This window comes from Microtus oregoni, unplaced genomic scaffold (assembly GCF_018167655.1).
Source record: "Microtus oregoni isolate MIOR12 unplaced genomic scaffold, Mior012 000043F_ref0000047, whole genome shotgun sequence".
NCBI lineage: Eukaryota > Metazoa > Chordata > Mammalia > Rodentia > Cricetidae > Microtus > Microtus oregoni.
The window spans coordinates 4,763,538-4,778,637 of NW_024543210.1; the positions used below are offsets into that span (position 1 = coordinate 4,763,538).

The 15,100-nt window shown below is 42.9% G+C and overlaps 1 protein-coding gene across 6 annotated transcripts in view; it reads right to left on the reverse strand.

Moving 5' to 3' along the window:
• Evl (Enah/Vasp-like) overlaps nucleotides 1-15,100 on the reverse strand; it is a 148,781-nt gene that overhangs the window by 82,434 nt on the left and 51,247 nt on the right. Inside the window, exon 1 of one of the 6 annotated variants that reach the window (XM_041633081.1) lies at nucleotides 12,994-13,113. The exons of the other annotated variants lie outside the window; for them this stretch is intronic. The gene's annotated coding sequence lies outside the window, so the exon portion shown is untranslated. Of the gene's footprint in view, nucleotides 1-12,993; nucleotides 13,114-15,100 lie in introns of those variants that run through there. 6 annotated transcript variants of the gene reach the window in all.

Sequence of the window (15,100 nt, forward strand, 5' to 3'; positions counted from 1 at the left end):
CCATGTGGTTGCTGGGAATTGAACTCAGGACCTTTGGAAGAGCAGGCAATGCTCTTAACCACTGAGCCATCTATCCAGCCCCTGAAACCCTTTTTAAAAATTGTTCAAATTTGTTTTTTTCAAACAAAATTGTTACTTTAATGTAGTGGATTATGATCTGAGGTGGGCTGATGTGCTGAGCTGGCTATGGGGAGCTATAGCCATTGGCAATGATGTGGGATCTGAAGACAGGGGCCAACTCAAACTTGTCTGCTCTATTTGGAAACCTTGCTTTCCTCATTTTGAGGATAAGGGGTCAGGCAGGAGGTTCAGCACTTACTGTGGCTTCTCTAAATTCAGTCTTGCTGCCTCAGTCTCCTGTCTTATTCCTACCTGGCTGTGAAGGCTATAGGAAGCAGTGACTGAACTGGAAAAGACTCTCAAACAGTAGAGCGTATCACCAATCAGAGCTTGTTCGAAAGGATAGTGCTCAGTTAACACTCTTACTAATGCTAATGACCATCTACACTGATGACAATTTGTTCATGGACAGGGCTTTTTAAAAAGCAGTTCTCAGAGGACTCAACAGTGTTGGAAGCAACTGCAGGAACACCGCAGAGCACACAGTTGCCATCAGTACCAAGGTTTGTAACAGGTACATTTTCTCTATCATAAAGCTAGTCACTGGGATCCCTCTAATCTGCTCACTGGCTTATACTGATCCTGCAGTGAGGGGTGGAGCCACATTCCATATGCCCTCCAGCATCTTAGAAACATTCTACCACCTGACAGTTATTTCTCTATTCAGAAGACTTAACTTCACTGAATTCCACTTCAGTGTATAATTAGTATGGTCTAGCTAACAAGGGGCCATTGCTCTACTGAGTTTATTGTTTTAAAAAAAAAAGTTACTCCTATCATCTAGATCTAGAACCCATGGTTTGTATATTCATTTTTGACAGATGTCAGTCAAATTTTTCTGTATTCGAATACATGTGAAGTTTCTGAGCCTTGCTCCTGGGGACAGCCACTCATCTGCACTTTTGTAAGCTCTTCTCAAAGCCACTATCCTTGAGGTTGCCTTTAGATGGCACTTAGACACTTTTCCATTTCCCAGGTCCTCAGTGTCCTCAAAGATCTGGGTCTTCACCTGGCCATTAGGTCTCATTACTCAATCTCTTTCCCTTTTATTAAAAATTTAAAAATTATTTTATTGTTAGCCATGTGTATGTGTGTACCACCTGAAGGGGATGCTGGGAATGAACTCCAGTTCCCTGCAAGAGCCGTAAGCCTTCTTAACTGCTGAACCATCTTCTCAGTACCCCCTTTTTAAAAAGAGACTTTAAAAAAAGAAAAAGAATTTTAGACACATAGCAAAATGGAGAAGAAGGCAGAGATTTCCCATGTATTACTGTCCCCATAACAGGCATAGCCTATTCATTTTATAATGATGAATACATATCACTGTATCTTTGTCCAAATCCACAGACACTTGGGTATACAATATCAAAAATAAATGACAGAATCCGGTGGCTAGAAAGTATATATGTGCATTTACTGATCACTGGGGGATGTTTATAATGGAGGATATGCAAATATGGGGGTAGGGAGTATGGGAAATATCTACCGCCCTCTCAATACTGCTATGAACTTAAATTTTTTTTAAAAGACTGCATTCTCAGGACTTGTTCCTTCTACCCATTTCTTGACAGCTATTGACTTAATTTCTGTAGTTTTCCAGAATGCTAAATGTAAGTCCTGGTCTCTGGCCTCCATCTTTGGAGGCCCCATCCCTGTGCCCACCAAGCCTTGACCCCTCCCCGGAGGAGGGTCAAGACAGCCTGCCAAAATCTTGACCACTCCCCCAGTCTATTTAAACTGCTATTACCCCTACCTTCCATCCCACCCTTGTGAAAGTTCCCTCGTAGTCCTCCCCCAGCATTAGCGGCTTCCCGGTTACCCCTCGGGGCCACCTGAGAGAGCAGGAATCCCATTAAAGCTGGATATTTTTTAATTTGGTTTGTTGTGATTTGGCTTGATTGGGATTTTTGCATCGACAGAGAGCTTGCGTTAGGAAAATTCCTAACACTAAACAGCTGGGATCACTGTGTGCAGCCTTTCAGACTGACTTCTTTCACCAACTGCACATCTGAGATTCTGTGCCCATTTGTCTTTCTTCTTAACACTAACTACCAGGAAACCCTGTCAACCATGCTCCTGCCAAACTGACTCAGAGAAACTTCTCTGAGACCCCTACAATCAGGAGAACACATAGGGAACTCCCATTGCTCCCCAGCAATCAGGTTGTCTAGGAAACCCTTCCTGCCATGCCTGGGTGATTCCCTGCTTCCCTACTCTTGATCCACCACACCCAAGGAGAAGTTTCTGTGAGCACAGCCTGATGTGATCTGCTTCATTAAACCACCAGCAAATTGAGCAACAAAGGTCTTGGGGTGCTTGTAGAGGAAGCTGTCTGGAAGCATGGTGATATTGAAGCCAGAGGACTTGGCTCCAGGCCCATGCCCTGTGAGACTCTTGGCAGCCTCTTCACCTTGCTGCCCTGGGCCTGTTTCATCACCTGTCCTTATTCTTCCATATGACAGAGCCAGAAACCAATGTTATACCACAAAGCAAATGTAACTGGGAAGGGCTCTTTTAACTCGTTTAATAGTTGGGGTGGTGACTGCCAATTAAAACATTACTGCTGGGTGCGCTCACTCTACAACCAAAAACATGCCAGGCCAATCACTCACACTAATATTTCCTGTAAACATCACAAACTTAGATGATGCCTAGGGTACATATTCTACACACTTGCTTTACCCTGTTAAAGAACAGGAGCTTGCTTCAGAGCCATAAAATCCAATTAATGCAATGTTTCAGCTTTAAGAATGTGATTTTTTTTTCATGGGCCTGGGTTCATAACCAACATTAATTTGTCAGTGACTCCTGACCTTCCAAAGAAGTCCTTCCTATCAGAAGGAGCAAACTTTGGAGCAAGTGTATGCATACATGTATAACAATAATAAAGAAAAAAAGCCATGAATGTGGGGGAGGGGATGAGGGGAGCTGAAGGGAGAAAGGGGAAGAGAGAAATGATGTAATTATATTTGAATTAAAATTAAAAATATTTTGAAAGAAAGGAAATGAGAGTGAGCATGTGAACTTGTTGAAGCTCTGCTGCAGCCTTCTCACCCTGGCCAGAGGGGGTAAATCCACAGTATTCCCATCGCTGTAGTACACACTGGCACAGCACGCATCTGGTGAACCTAACACACAGCAAGGTTTGCCACCAAAACTAGACATGGCTTGCCCAGCACTTCTAAACCCCTTTGTTGTGTGCATTAATGTACTAAGGAATCTCTGTCTTAGTCACTCTCTAAGTCTCAGCCTACCAGGGATCAGTCTCAAGTCACAGGTGAGCATGATCCCTTGAAATGTGGCCACTTTGAACTGAAAAGTGACACAGGTACAAATACATACCAAACTTGCATGAAAGTAATATAGTATAGCTTACCAATAATTTTCATGCTGGTCACATGTTCAAATCATAATATTTTGGGCACAAAGCTTAAATACACACTATTACAATTAACTTGATTTTTTAATTTTTGTTAATGATGCTATTAGTTATTTCCATTCTGCATGTGGCCCCATCTGTGGCTTGTGTGTTCTAAGGAAGACACTGATTACACTAGTCTGTTTTCCACCAGTGATTTACGGATGAAACCCCATCTTGAAATCTTTTATTCTGTAAATCAAAGGCAAAGCTTTCAAATAGGAGTTCTAAGTTTGGCATACACATAAAACAGTTGGCCAAAAATACATTTACAAATGTCTATTGCAAAACCCATTTGGGAACTACCCAGAACCCAAACCTAATAGTGTGATATCCATGATAAACGCCTGATGAGAACCTCTTCGCTAAAGCACCTTCTATATGTCAGCATCTTTACAATTTTCATCATTATTTCATTTCTATTAGTAGAAAAGCTGAAGCTCAGAGTTGTTCCTGCCTTTCAGGCAGTTAGTAGAGGACACCAAACCATTGTTTATACCACTGACCTACCCCCTACAACTTCTGCCCTCTGTTATATTTATACCACCCTCTAGTTCACAAAATTTCTCCAGACACATTATGTTGTTCATTTCCAAACTATTCTCTGAAGTATACAGGAACATTCAAATCCTCTATGAGCATCCAATCTGCATGGAAGCTCAGTCTCAAGACTGCTAATGGGAAAGCATAACCTTGTACGTAGGAGTTGGGACGGAAGTAAAAGAATCCTCCCCAACCTCCAAACAGACCTTAAGGGCTGAACTCAGGTTGTCAGGCTTGTTGACAAGAGTCTTAATCTGGTGAGCCATCCCACTGGCTCCAGAACTTCAGTCTTTTAATGCTGATTTTCCCTTAGGCATGGAGGTAAAGGGACACCAGAAGAGGCCTCTCTATTAATGACAATCAGGCACACCGACCACAATGTAATTATTTCTACATGTATGCTCTGCTGTACTGGAGAGAAATAAAATGCTGCCAAAGCACCATGGATTTATGGTGCTACACATGATGGATTATTATGCCCACTATTTCATCTGTTCTTTCACGCCTACAGCATTATTTGCATTGAAAGCTCTTGAGGCTATTTGTGGTCCAAAGAGACTGAACACACATGCAGTGAAGCAATGAAGTGCTGAACAAGAATGAGAAAGGGCCAGGAGGCCTATGGAAGATCTTATGTTCTTCCCAGACAACAGCTTTCTAAGGAGCAGAGTAGTAGGAGCCATTTCTTGAAGAAAAACAGAGAAAGCCATGACAAATAGAACAAGCTCTAACATAGACCAGAGCAGGATGAATGTAGAGCACCTGAGGCTGCTGTGAGCCCACAGGAAGAAGACCCGAGTCAGAAGAGGAACCAAACACCAGATCTGAAGAAGGAAGAGCTCAAAAGAGAAGGAGATGATAACTAAAGTTCACAATAGAGAGGAAAAAAAGAGAAGGAGCTGTTAAGGATTTGTAGTAAGCAGCAGAGCACTAGTAACACACTGTGCACTGAGTTGTTTGCCAAGGTTGTCCAGGGGCCAAGACCCATGAAGACCAGCAGCAGATTGAGGACATGGCTGCACAGCAGAGAGGACAGGAAGTGCAGAGCAGCAAGCTCCTTAGCACTGAAGGGGCTGGGCCTCACTAGGCAGTTTACTCAGACATTCAACAGAGCTTTTTTTTTTTTTTGCCTGTGGTTTACACATCATTTGAGGAAACCTAGCTCCTGTATCCACTTGATTTAAAGTTCTATTTTAAGAAAATAACGAAACTCTACCATACCAGAAAAGCTGGAGGATCTGAAACTGAGGAAGTATATGAGGAGCCATGTTTAATTCCTACAGAGTAGCCAGTCCCATGGCTAAACTCTTAAAAGCTCTAATGTTCTTCCTAATGTTGTCCTCTTTTCCTTTTGAGTCTCATGCTTATTTGGTGGCCTGAATAATGTCTCTATTTTCTTTCCAACATTTTGCTCTGCAGAAATTGGTTCCATGCCCTGAGAACTTCTGAAGAGTCCATCTGCATTGGGAGAGGTAGAGTACATTTAAGAGTATACCCAGAAGACAATCCTTAAGAAGCCAATAACCCAGGCCTGCCACCTAACTTCTAATGAGGTCAAAATATCTTCTCTTTAGAGCAAAACACCTCCCCACCCCCACCCCCAACACACAGGGTGGGGGAGGGATTCCTAGGACATACAGGATCCTGAGATGCACCTTAGACTATTACAGACAATTTCCTGCCCAACCTTGGCCTCTGTTGAGAGTGTAAGGGTGTCTGAAGACTTAATGTTATTCTATTTGAGTTTTAATATTGTTAGCAGTTTATCATTTTGCATTTAACAAAATCATCTTGGGGTGGTGAGATGGTTCCACCAGTAAAGACACTTGCCACCAAGCTTGATGATCCAAGTTTGATCTTTGGGAACCATATGGTGAAAGGAGAGAACTGACTTCACTACACTGTCCTCTAACTTGCACATATGCCATAGCTTACTCCCCCACCAAATGAATAAATAAATAAGAGAAACAAACTAGTTAATTAAAAAGAAAATTGGTCAGATCTTGTGATGGTTAATGTTATCAACTTGACAAATCTAGAATCACCTAGAAGACAAGCCTCTAGTGGGAGACATTCTGGATGTGGGCAGCACCCTTCCCTGGGCTGAGTTCCTAGACTTTGAATAAGAAAAAGAAACTAGCTGAGTAAAAACATTCTCATTCTCTGCTTCCTAACTGCATACAATGTGACCAGCAGCTCTTAGCACCTATTGCCATGACTTCCTCCCTGGGATGGACTATATCCCAAGGTATTATCAGCTGAAATAAACTCTTCCTCCCTTTGTGGTACTTGCCATTTCAGCGCTGAGGAGGCTGAAGCAGTGGATTTGGAGCTCTAGGCCAGCCTGGGCAACATAGTGAGATCCTGCCAGCAGGCAGGTTTGGGCAGGTCCCCCAAATAAATTAGCCAAGGAACAAACACAGTGGAAGCAGGGTCAGTCTTGCTTATCAGGTTATGACAGCAATATTGTTTGGGACCGAGAGCCCCGGCAGCAAAGATTCTATGATACAAAGAATGAGAAGAGGTGGAGGTCCACCTCACCTGCCAGCTCAGGCCATAGCTTCTGCTCTTTGGCTGCAAGTCCTGCCCACATGGAACAGGAACAGGTGGCCTCAAATCTGGTGCATTTGGTTTGTCCAGGCTTAGCAGTTATGGTAACTTTTTAAGATTTTAAGTTTTTCTTTTTACCTCAAACCTACTGTGTGGCCAGGATAGAGGTTTTTTTGTTTTGTTTTTTTAAGGAAAAAAAAAATGACAGAACTGATTACTGATGCTTCTTCTCGCTGTCATGTCTGTCAGGATGGAGGCCAAAGGAAGAACCTACCACCACAGTGGAACCAAAAGAAAGTTCTAGTCCTGGTCTACTACTAGCCTACCAACCGTGGTCAAGTTCTGGCCCTTGGAAGGTTTGTTTTCTCAACTGCCATCAACTTCTAACTCACTAGGTATAGAGTTAATTAAATAGTATTTTTTAAAATACAGATCTTGGCTGAGTCAACAGAAGGTATATTCTTCTATATCACTAACATCTAACTCTGAATGAGGACCATGCCTGGGAAACTGTACCCAGTACTTCCCCCAAGTCCCTCAGGAGACCTTGACATTCTACTTCAAGGAAGTGAAAACTCAGTGCTGTTCTCAAAACGTAATCTGTTCTTGCTCCTTCACCCTGCCAGTGCTTCCCAGGAAACCACCCTGGGGAGTTGACACATATGCTGCACTCATTCCAGTCCAGGATTCATGACAAGCTCCTAACAGCAGCTCCTCATTTAAAAGTGGGGGCTGACAGAAGGCATGGTAAGCACAGAAACAGGTTGGGACAGAGTGCTCTTGAGTATGAGAGAAGGAGACTAACCTCTGCCTGGAGGAGCAGGACGGGAAGCCAGGCCTCGAGCAGAGTGAGGGCCACTGCTAGCAAAGTCTTTCTTGGCCTGAGTGACAATCCCTGATCTGTAGCTATTTATACTGTGGCTGCACTTTGCAGCCACGGTGTGGGAGCAGCCTCACATCACAACAAGGCAACTTTCTCTGTACTCCACTCTTCCAGGCAGATAGGCAGTCGCCTTCTCTCTTCTCTGTTCATGAGTGTTCTGCTGCCCTCCTCTTCTCACAGGACTCTAGTCATATTGGACTAGGGCTCCATCCCTACTACAACAATTAACCTTATTTTTTTAAAGGTGCATTGGTGTTTTGCTTACATGATGTCTATATGAGGGTGTCAGATCCTCTAGAACTGGAGTTACAGACAGCTGTGAGCTGCCATGTGGGTACTGGGAATTGAACCTGGGGTCTTCTGAGAGAGCAGCCTGTGCTCTTAACTGCTGAGTCATCTTTCCAGCCTCTAACCTTATCTTCTTAAAGGCCTAAATACAGTAAGTTCAACTGGGACTAGAGCTTCAGCTTGTTAATTTGAAGGAACACAATTTGGTCCATACTAATGCCACAGAGTGGGGTTAAAATCTCAGATTCCCAGGAGCAAGAGGACAAGCCTGGATCACAAAGGACAGAGGACACTAGGTCCTTACCACCAAGTTTCTCCTCTCCAAACAGCTGCTGGAGCAGCTGTATAGAAAAAACACTGTCCTAACAGACAAACAGATGAGGCAAAGCTTATTTCAGTACTTTTTAAAAAGTATCTTTTGTGCAATACTTCATGTATTGGAATGACCTTAAACTCACATCATTGGTCATGTGCAGGATAAAGGGTCTAGTAACCAAGAGTAAAAACACTCCCACCTCCCTCCCTGCCAGTAGAAACTGCTCTGGCATGCAAAGGAGCAGCAGGCTTTCCATCCCTGATAGTCCTTCACACGAGCCAGACTTTATCATAGAGACATTTAGAGTGATTACATCAACAGGACGACATACTAGAAATTCCTTTAAAAATAGCAAAAAACAAAACAAAACAAAAAACAGATGGCCACATTTGAGGGAGTGAGCAGAATAAAAAAAAATGAAGATTTGAAAAAAGCCCAATACACTAGTGAATGAAATTTAACATTTTGGAGCCAGGTGATAGTGGCACATGCCTTTAATCCCAGCACTCAGGAGGCAGAGGCAGGTGGATCTCCGTGAGCTCGAGGCCAGCTTGGTCTACAAGAGCTAGTTCCAGGACAGTCACCCAAGCTACACAGAGAAACCCTGTCTCAACAAAACAAAACTAAACAAAACAAACAAGCATAAATAAATAAGTGAATAAATAAATTAGCATTTTGGAATTATCCAAAGAAACACTTTCTGCCAGAGATATGTCAGAAAAACAAAAAGTGAACTCACTTAGAGATCCAAAGGGGAGTATAATAAAGTGATGGAGAAAAACATGACCTCTGGTTGAACTCCATTAAACTCCCCCAAAACAAAACCAAGCAACACAAGCTAGAAACTAATTCAAACTAGGTATGGTAACAAGCACCTTTAATCCCTGTGCTTGGGAGTCAGATGCAAGTAGATAGATTTCGTTGAGTTCAAAGCCAGCTTGGTCTACGCAATCTACACAAATAGCAGCCACATCCAGAGCAGCTCAATAGAGACCTGTCTTGAAGGAAGGAAGGAAGGAAGGAAGGAAGGACGGAAGGAAGGAAGGAAGGAAGGAAGAAAGGAATTCACAAGAAAGTTTTATTTAAAAAATTTCAGCTCTATGTTTAAATCACAATCCCAGAGAACCTAGACAACAATGAGGACCCTGAGAGAGACATACATAGATCTAATCTACATGGGAAGTAAAAAAGACAAGATCTCCTGAGTAAATTGGGAGCATGGGGACCTTGAGAGAGGGTTGAAGGGGAGGGGAGAGGTAGGGAGGGGAGCAGAGAAAAATGTAGAGCTCAATAAAAATAAAAATTAAAAAAAATTTCAGCTCTAACATGCCAGATAGGGAACCTAGAGAGGTAGAAAGAATTCACTATTTTTCCATTCAACAGCCCCCCAGGGGCTCATTGTTAGGCAAGTGCTTTCCTACTAAATTGTATCCCAAGTCTCAAACTCTAGTCCTTCTAAGAGCTGGAGGTCCTAGCTATTATGACAATGCGAGCTTGGAAAATGACAATTTTGAAAAAGATCTTGAGCTTTTCTGTTTACAAAGCATTTTTGGATATATAATCTAAATGATGCATACACATCAGTAAAAGAATAAGTGATTTTCCCCAAATTATATAAACTACAACTCTGAACCCACATTCCAATGGGATATTTGATATTACACACTTTAGACTCCTTCCAGTTAGGCATTTTGACTTATGTATTTTTTTCTCTCTCCTAAACATTCTTTTATGTTCCATGCCAGGATTCTCTTTTTACTACAGCAGTACTTGAGCATAAATTCCAAATTGTTAAGCAAGAGATTCCTTCTGAGGACAAGTGGGAAATTCAGAAAGCAAAGTGTCTACCCTTAGTAGATCTTCTCAGAGCCTTCCTGATACTGCATATTGTCTTTTTCCAGTGGACTGGGATTTACAGTTCCTTTCAACATGACCACCAGAACTCTTTCCCCCAAAGCCTCCAGAAAGGCCAGAGTACAGCAGCCAAAGCAGAGCTCCCAGAATCAAGTGTTCCTGTGTTCAAACAGCAGCTATCTGATGCAGGACGAGCCATCTAACCAGGGTATGCCTCAGTTCTTTCATAAAATGAGTGTGACAGTAACAGCAGCTTCCTCACTAGGTTCTTTTGAAGACAAAGTGCGTGTATTTATAAAGATTCAAATTCTAGCACTAGCAGTACCCAGTGAGAGTCTGAGATGTAACCTAAGTTCTCCGAACTTTAGGTACCTGGGAGGTAAAATGGTCACAATGTACCCAAACACCAGAATCCCTGCTTTCTACTCATAGACTACAGTGAAGATCAGACACAATAACTAGCTCGTGCACACCTGCACTGTTATTCTGTTTGAATATAGGAGAATCAGGAACTATGTTTAAATATATAAGGGCTTTCAGTTGAGAGTGGTGTGCACACCTGTGATCCCAGTATTCAGGAGTGCAGGCAGGAGGATCAGGATTTCAAGGCTAGCCTTGGCTACATGAGAGTTCAAGATCAGTCTGGGCTACTGGGACCCTGTCTCAAAAAGTCAGAATAAACAAATAAGGACTTTTAAAGGCCACATGAATTTTTACAACTCAAACATTTTGTCGATTCCTAGAACTGTGAAAACCTATCACACACTTCCTGCTCTTGTTACTTGGATAAATTCTGCTCAACTACAACAAACAGATCTTGCTTTTATTAAGTTCAATGGCTTTATCAAACTCCTCAAAGACTTTCATGTTAAAAATGAGACATCCAAATGGCAGTACCTGTCCCCTTTCTTGTCAGTTTTCATTCTGGTCTGCAACGATGATTCAAATGTGACAGAAAATTTAAAAAGAAAAACAGGAACACAGCAAGTACTGGGAAGCCAAGACTACCCAGCTCTGTTAAGTGTGCTGGGATGCAAGCATAAGAAGTGTTGTTCCCATCTTCTGGTCACCTTCTGCCTAGTTAAGAAACATTAAATAGTAGATTATGGATTAGATCTCTTAAGTGTTATATAGGAATTCAGAAAAGAAGAGAACATGGAACACAGAGGTTGGAAAAGCATCCAAGGAAGAGGATTTAGAGGGATGTCATCAATAGAAAAACAAGGGTTTTGACAGGGAGCAAGGCAGCACACACAGACCCACAGCCAAAGCAGATCTCCTACCCCCAGCCTCTAAGATGGGCTTGCCTGTGTAGTCCAGTAGGCCAGGCTTGCCTCAAGCTTGTTATCCTGCCTCAGTCTCCCCAGGGATGGAACTCTAAGTGTACACCATCGAGCCTGATGCTCAAGCAGTTTTGTGGAGCACAGAAGCTAAACTTCTGCAAGTTGAGCTTCAAGAGAAAGGGCAGAAAGACCACAAAGGGCTTTATGTGTAGAAAATGAGAAGCTGTACCAGCAATGAACAGAGTTCTGAATTATATGTTGGGAAGGACTGTCCCCAAAACAGGAGGACCATTCACTCCATTCTTGCCTGTCTTTGAAGGAAGCTGCCTTTAACTTTTCAGTCATGGGTAAGAATAAGCTGACCCACACATTGTTCACACCAGGAATCTGATCCTCACAGATGTCCCAGTCCAGAAGTTTGGAAAGGTTGACAAGAACTTAATCCACTGCAGCCATTGTACCCACATTTGAAGACAAAGGGGAACAGAATGTAAAGATACTGAGTCCTTATCTCCCGGTGCTGAGACTGTTCTGAGGTGTATTTATCTGCGAACGTGTCCTCTCTCCAGGGAAAGGCATTCCACTGAGTACAATGCTGTTGTGTTTTGAGATAGAGTTTTACTAAGTGTCTATTGTTGGCTCAGAACTTGCTATAGACCAGGTTGGCCTCAAACTTGCAGTAATTTTCCTGTCTCTTAAGGGGTTTGAGGAGTGGCCATATTTGATTGTAATCTTTCCCACTTACCCCACCCCAATCTTAAACCTGTACAAAGATTCTCGAGTTAAAGTCACTCTTTAAAGTTCTTCTATAACTCCTTTTAAGACCCATATACACCTTATTAAAGCTATAACAACCCATTTTGCTGGCACGTTCTCATCACTGAAGTCTTACTTTGGCTTGCTCTCCTTTCAGTGGAACAGAATGCACATACTACTGTCTGGTGCATTTGTTTATTATCAAGCTCTGGACATAAGAGCCGATACAGGGGCTCAGGGAAGGTTGACACTTGGTGCTGGTCTCTGGTCAAATTACCTTAGCCAGAAAACACAATTCATTTGTCAACAGCAGTGACAAGGGAGTCTATATGCTAGCCAAGCAAAGATCCCAGCTCTTCCCTGATTAATCACACCATGTTTATTTCACTTTGTTATAAATGCTTCAGTTGCAAACAGGATCATCTTCTAGGGGCTGATTTTTAGCATTTTAAGTCTCAACTCTCAGTGGGTAGGAAGAGATGGGAAATACTGTCTTTACAATATGTTGGCCTTTTTCCTCTCTCCAGTAAAATTCAAAGTCAAGAAAAGGATCTGACGAAATGCCCTGCTTTCAGTAAATGCAGATTTATTCATTTATTAAAGTGTCTTTGAAATTCCAGGCACTTTCATAGATGCTTTCTATGAGAAGTCTCATTTAAGCACAATAATTCTTGTAGCAGGTAATTGTCACATTTAAAGACAGGGAAATTAGAGCACAAAGAACTTACATCACTTCCTTGGGGTAAAGGGTGCCCTCTGCAGGACACAGCGAAATCACCACAGACATGGTCACACATCAAAATATAAGTCTGTCCTTGGGTTTTCTTGGCCAAAACATGGCGGGGGAGGGAGCACACACTGCACCCAGCTCCTTCCTCTGCTTCCCACAGTAAGCTCCTACACTCTACCAACAGTTCTCAGAATTCTACCCACCAACCCCACAACTCATGCTACTGGTCCAGGGGTTCACTCCAGGAGATACCTCCTCCTCGAGGGTTGCCATTCTCCTCCAGTTCAGATTTCCAAGATGGTATTCTCACCCTTGGCTTCCTCATCCCAAGCTTTTGACATGTTGTGTTCAGCAGCTCTTGAGGACATAAGTTCTGGAAGACATATTTTCCATTTTCAACTATGGCTTCTATTTGGTAGCTTTTCAGGAAATGTCAGGTGAATGAATGTTAACTGTAAGAGCAGAAAGACCCCTAACTTCCCACCTCCAAAAAGCTACTCCCAGAGTTTGTAGATCCTATGCAACAGGATCAAACTTCTACACTCTCCTAAGTCACTGCCAAGAGCCACAAGGCTCCGCCGTGGTGTGTTAGAATGTGCTGGGACTCAGGTCACATTACCTCACTTATTCAGGTAATGGGTTTTGTTCTGTCCCCTCAGTTATTTTGTTCTTAACATAAGAGACTACAACACCTTAAGCAAGGAGTGGGCCACTACCAGCAGCATCTGAGCCAGCTAAGCACATCATTAACATCCCAAATACAGAATGCAAGCATAGCAACGCTTCATCACACACGAGTCCTTCTACACATGAATCCCCCCCGCCCCAAAGCTTGATTTAAAAAGACAGGTAGCAAGGTGAGAATGACTTCTCACAGCCACAACATCTGTTTCTCCTGAAAGCACTGGATGTCAGTCTCTGGGTGGCAAACCCACAGCCCTGCCTCGGTTGAGTTGATTCACCATTAACTGTAATGTGGAGGCAGACTGGTATGTTCTGCTTTGGCATCCTGGCAGCTAACTTGTTTGTTTTGCTTGTGGCTTGTCAGACACTAACAAAACTGTGGCATCAGTGAAGATCAACTGTGCTTCTTGTTCCCAGTCCATGTCTTCACTCTTAACTTCCCATTCTGTGCTGATTTCCTCCAACCAGGTGCTCTCCTACTGTCACCTCTAAAGACCCACGTGGTTATGAACCTGAAAAGGCTCTAGGAAATCAAAGAGTAAGCCTCACAGGACCTGTGGCCTAATTCAAATCCTGCCAGCAGATAAGGAATATCTCCAAAGGAGTGGTGGTGACAAGTGTTGAGATAACCCCTTGACTTGAAGCACTCATGCTTCTGTATAGACAAGTCTACAAAAATCAATCATGGCATGACCACTTTGCCCCAGTCACTGTACAGAGATGGAGGCATAAAAGCCTGTTGGAAGCAGAAAGAGTCAATTACTCACTCTATCTAGGGGATCCTCTGTTCTTCCTCTGCCCTATCCCTTTTCACAACTCTGGAATATGTGACAGGCACCATGACATATCCTGGGATCCCAGAAGAGTCTCTGGGGTTTTGTTCATTGCTAAGGTGGATTCACAAGATGTTACTGCAGACAGACAAAACATGAAACTGACCAGACATCCCTCTAACTGTTGGGTAACTTCATGCAAATTACCTAACCTTTCACAAATTCTATTCTCATTTCCTTCATTCATTAACACACTTACTAGAAACTATGACATACAAGAGCACTAGGGAAATAGCTGACATATAAAATCAACATCTAGAATATACAGATGTTGTTAAAGGACAATAAGGCGAAGGAGAAAGAAGGGGAGGGCCCACAGTGGAGGCTTTTAAAAGAGATTCCAGGTAACACTTGAGTGCAGGCCTAGAGAGAAGATAGAGTGTAGGTAGCATCTTCAGGGAGGAGAGGGGCAATATAAACACCACAATGCTGGTATGGCTGGTGTGGTTGGAGTGGCAAAGGCCGTTGGAGTGTTGGAGGTGAAATGTGGACACTATCAAGACATGCTGACCAAAACATGCAGGGCATCATGGGAGTCAGGGCTCTCCCATTCAGCGAGGTTAGAGTACCACAGTGACATGACTTGAGTTTAAATTTCAAAAGGAAAAATGGGTACGACTACAGGAACAAGGCAGGAAGCCTGAAAGACAAGGCTGCAATGCAGTCTAGACTAGCAATAAGAATGGCTGGGTACATTCTGAGAGAGAGCTGACAAGATGAGATGGAAGAATAAGGAAAAGGAGTGGGCACTGGCTGGACTGGGGTGACTACAGAAAGAACAGGTTTGAGAAAGAGTAGAAGAGCTGTTAGCAGTGCTAAATGTGAAGTACTTATCAAACTTC